This window comes from Paramisgurnus dabryanus, chromosome 18, assembly GCF_030506205.2.
Source record: "Paramisgurnus dabryanus chromosome 18, PD_genome_1.1, whole genome shotgun sequence".
Classification (NCBI taxonomy): Eukaryota; Metazoa; Chordata; class Actinopteri; order Cypriniformes; family Cobitidae; genus Paramisgurnus; species Paramisgurnus dabryanus.
In genome coordinates, this window is record NC_133354.1 from 4,856,176 (window position 1) to 4,861,352 (window position 5,177).

Sequence of the window (5,177 nt, forward strand, 5' to 3'; positions counted from 1 at the left end):
ATGTTGTGTCTTGGTGTAATTATTATTGCATATGATATGAGAAAACTTGTTTTTGTGTGTCATGACAAACAAACTAAATATTTCAAAATGGTTAAATGATTACAGAAACGTTAGTGATTGTAAGGTTTTAAAGTGTAGACGTGTTTAATATTGTGTCATTCACAAACATTTCATTAGTTAATTAATAAATGGTCTTAAATAAATAAGTCATGAATGAAACATGTCATTAATATGAGTAAGAAATGGCAATGCTTGCAATTTTTATTAATAGGAATACGTACAAATTTGTACCTCTTTAAAGCTGTTAATACGTAAATAATTAACATATTAGTCCTGTCAGTGCGTCAATATTATACGTTTCAGTCTATATGAAAACGTAAGTACACTCTAAAAATGGTTGGGTTAAAAACAACCCAATTGGCAACCCAGCGCTGGGTAAATATTGGACAGAACACATGCTGGGTTAAAGTAACCCAACACGCTGGGTAACACATTTTAACCCAGCAGGTTGGGTTGTTGAAAAAACCCAACGTGTAGTCATTTTAACCACTTATGAGATTAATATTCTGGGTTTGGGTTATTCTTGCTGGGTTATTTTTATCATGTGCTTTATTGTAAATCAAGACCATTGTGAACACCAAATAAATGTTTATTTGACTTCAAAATAACTACAAACTCTTACATTTTTACAGTTGGCAGTTGCAAAATCATTTAAAGGACTGCTGCTTACTGACATCAAGTATAAATATATTTATTAAATATCAGAAATTATGCACATTGAAGTAACAATGTAACAGGTTAAATCAATTTGTTTGAATTTAAGACAGAATTTGTATATAAGTATATACAATATATAAATGAAATACTGAAATGTACATAAACAAAACTGCAGCAGTGTAAGAAAATAAACAATGTAATTGTTAAATTAAAAGTAAAATCATTTACAGATGTGTAAAGTTTTTACAGAACAGATGTTCCAAGTTTCAGAGTATGGAATGTATTTGACTAAAAATACTTCATTTATTAAAGTTACTCCTCACGAACAAAGATGTACAAAGGAACCGAACAGCAGAGGATTCATCCATTTGGAAAATGACAGACTACAGTAGATGCACATTGCCTGGGGTATTTATTTTCAAGCACGTAAAATGCCTTTAAACCATAGACTGAAAAAAAATATGAAAGTAGTGTCCGTGATGTCACCCATTGATTGTGAAGAGCATTTTTGAAGCCTAAAGTAGGCGGTGCGTGCCGTCGCCATCTTGGCCGAATTGCAGTTTAAGTCACTTCCGTATTGGCTCCATCAGAGAGACTGATTGCATGTTTCCCATGGCCAGGAAATAAAGGAAAGGATTTCGAGGATTCTGTCCAGAGAAGAACTTCCACCACATTTGTTGCAACCTACAAAAGAGGAAAAAACTTTTAGTGGTCTGAACTAAATGATCAGATTTAAGTGTTCAGAAAACCATGTGGGCCAAGTGAATTATACATTTTATAAAAATTATAAGACTTTCTTTTGCATCCCTGGCCGCATTACCACCACGTGTGAGATTTTTTTCCCCAAAAATGCAATGGCCTGTCGTCGGTTTGCATACGACTTTGGTGTTACACTCCTTTAACTGTTGTGCCAACAACAACGGCTGCAAACCACACAGACTGACAAATAGGATGATCTGACTATAAAGAATAAAGTGCTGCAGAATAAAATGCAGCAGATAATTAAGACATTCCCAATACATTTTAAATAGGAGTTATTAAATGTTATACTTACTGGCTGAAGTTGTATGAAGGTCTTGCTAGCCTCATTAATGGATGGACATAAAAACTCTGCACACTCTAGACAAAAAGAATGGGAAAACAACATCACATCTGATCTCTGCTAAAAACATAACATCTCTGATACAGTATCAGCCACAGATCAGAGGGTTGGTCAATATAAATTTGAAATCACAGGAGACAACCCAAGAATATTATAAAATTAATATAAAATAGTTACTAAATACGACTCAATAACACATCTTCATTCATATAACACATATAAATGTTTGTTAAACTGTACACGCAGTGACACGCAGTGTCTTGGTGACAAATGCATTTATGTATTCAAGTTCATGTCCAAACACTGACATTATTGTTTCATTTTAAAAGAGAGGACCAAGCAATATACATATAAGACACCGGTTCTTGGAAACGCTGTTTCGTTTTCATTTATCGACGCGTTACCCGCCGTACCGACTGTGAAGTGAATGTGCTGCTTGTCCCTGCCTCTCAGTGACAGAGTAGACGCCGCGGCTCCGCAATTCTCCGCCGCCGGTTAAGTTAACTTGTGCTCGCGCCTCGCGGTCTGTCTTTCCATATCGAATGACAAGAAAGCAACTCGTTTGTCATCAACTTTAATTTAATAGTGTCGCTATTGCTAAGCTGGGAAAACTATGCGCGTGTGTGACACAAAAAGCCGAAACGTTGCGGAGGTCGGCTCGGTACCGGTTTTGACTCGCTTTGTTAAAGGCTTACAGAAATTGTCATGAGTTAACGTAATCAACCGTATGATGGGGATTTTGTAACATCGATTTTATTAATTTTATTAATATGCCATATTAAACATCTTAGAACGATTATTCGAGTCAATTTTTGTAAATGGCGATCTGAGGTAACAGTCGTCATTCCTCTAAATTACACCCGTCGTCTTAGTCTGTATAAATTAACACGTTACTGTCTCGCAAAATGTTATAATCTTGTTTATATTCATGAAATGTTTACAAAAACATATAAACTTACCTTGAAACAACTGCTTCCAGTGACTCTGTCCTTTCACGACGACCGTTGCTGAGCACATTCAAACATCAAAGGCGCGAAGCACGTGAGCCTCTTCAAACAACCCAGTATAATAACCCAGCAGTTTTAACCCAACAACCAGAAAACTGAAACTACCCAAAAGTGTTTAAAATGTTAAAAATTAACCCAGCAAAACAACCCAACAGACTCAACCCAGCATTTTGGGTTAAAAAATAACCCAGCCGTTTTTAGAGTGTAAAAGTATGTGTCCTACAACCACTTTACGTAAAAATAGACACGTATTCTAATGAGATTACTTTGACTAAAATACATGTTTGAGCAACTAAAAAACTGCACTCACATATCCTAAAATATATCAGTGCCATTGTTTAGTCTCAAGATGCAACCAGTAATGTTTTTATAAGTTGTACAAACTCCTTTTATAAATAAGACCTAATCCTGACTTAATGTAAGCCTTGTTTGCGAAACCGCCCAGTAGTATTTAAATAACATTAACTGAAGACACATGCAAGTGTCCTCCATTCTTTAAGTCAAGACAACAAAACACCTGAACACAACAAGCTCGTAATCACAACTTCAGAAGTGGAAATTATCACATTTTTGATAGCACATGAAGGCAGCAACACAAGCTTTCACAACATATCGATTCATCACCAGCAATCCCAGAATCCACCAAAAGACCTGCAGATGTTACCCATCATCACACACAGATACAGATATGTGTATATTCATCAAAAGCAACAGAATTACGACAAACAGAAGGAGACACTTTACATTAAACCCACACCGAGTCTGAAAAACAACACACACGTAATCTTCTGGGATCTCTCTTTTATATCTCCTGCACAAAGCTTCTGGTTTGATTGTTTTAATCAGTCAGAAGCAATCAAACATCCACAGAGCTGTTTGTGTGTAATATTCATGATGAATGCTGATCTGCTGTGATATAATATTACATTTCTGTTATTGAGGAAAGGATGATCATGCCAAGACATTCGAATGATGTATGTTTTTAATACCTCGGGAGTCTGTGTGTTCTGTTTGTATCAGTAGCAGAAATAAAATAGTACCATCTGAATTTATTTTTTTGAAATGTACATGTATATTGATAGGAAGTTTGGAAAATGATATATCAGATATTCATCTGTCCAATCCCTGCAACTCATTGCACCTTAGTAACCATTTAACAACATCCAACACCCTAGCAACCGCTTTACTTCCTAAGTATTAAAATGAGATCAGGTCCACCTGCAGACTCAGGAGCTAAGTTTTAATGTTCAGACACATTTTTTTTTCTTTTATGGGTAATTTTTTGTTCATTTGTACCTGTCAGGCATCAGACATCACTGTTGCCGTGCCGACAGGAAACCACAGTCACCATCAGAGACATGATGTTCAAGAGCCGCTGTTTAGTGCACGGAACTAAAAAAAAAAAACATAAAACATACTTTTAAGAGGATGCGGATGTGTACAATGTAGACGTATTTGCAACATTTAATCGTAGCATTAGGTTTTTAAAGCTACAAAATGTAAAGCATTTACAAAAATTTTATACCAAAAAGATTGCTGTATAATTTCCCTTGGGGTAGGGTTAGGGGTTAGGGTTGTAACCTTACCCAAACCCTTGACATTCAAGAACTCATCTCTCTCTCGCTCTCTCTGTCTCTCGCTCGCTCTCGCTCTCTCTCTCTCTCTCTCTGTCTGTCACCATCTCAGCTCACTTTAGAACTGTGAAACTGAAAAATAAAATGCTGATTTTGTAAATCTTTACATGCAATTCTGGATTGCATATCTTTAAAAAATTTAGATTTTCATCTAAGCTCAGTTCACATATTTTGCTGAAATAACTGTTTATACTAAGCTTTGTTCAGTATGGCATCTTTGCATTGTGTGAATCTTTTGTGTTTGCACTTAGAAAGTGTAATGTTGTTGTTTTTTCCATGTGTTTCTTTGCTGTGTGTGTGCGTTTGCGTGCGTGCATGCATGTGTGTGCGTGTGTAAATGTTGCATGAAATCGCATTGCATTGCATGTGTTATCTTCAAATCAAATTGTAATGGAAAGTTCAGTTGTAGGTTTATCTTTGCTTTTATTGTAATTCCTGCTGGTTGATGTTTTGTGCAGGGATCAGAGCAGGTAGATTGAGTTTTCTATCTGATATCCATGCAGTCATAAGTTCACTTCAGTCTGTCTGTGGATGAAAGACTTTTTTGCCAAAAAAAGTACCTTTTTACATTGCATTTCTGTACATTTATATATGACAAAGATGCCTTTACATCACTTTTAAAAACTTAAATCTACTTTAAATTTGAGCACTATGAGTAAACTACCAAGCATCTTGAGTTAAAATGATTTTGAGTCCCTAAAATGTGTGTATTTTGTG

The 5,177-nt window shown here is 35.7% G+C and overlaps 1 long non-coding RNA gene across 1 annotated transcript; it reads right to left on the reverse strand.

Moving 5' to 3' along the window:
• Positions 1–389: 389 nt before the first annotated feature.
• On the reverse strand, positions 390–2,900 carry LOC135721786 (uncharacterized). Its single transcript, XR_010521572.2, has 3 exons — positions 2,779–2,900; positions 1,772–1,836; positions 390–1,401 (listed from the first exon to the last, which is right to left on the reverse strand). It is a non-coding gene; the product is annotated as an uncharacterized lncRNA (long non-coding RNA).
• Positions 2,901–5,177: the final 2,277 nt, after the last annotated feature.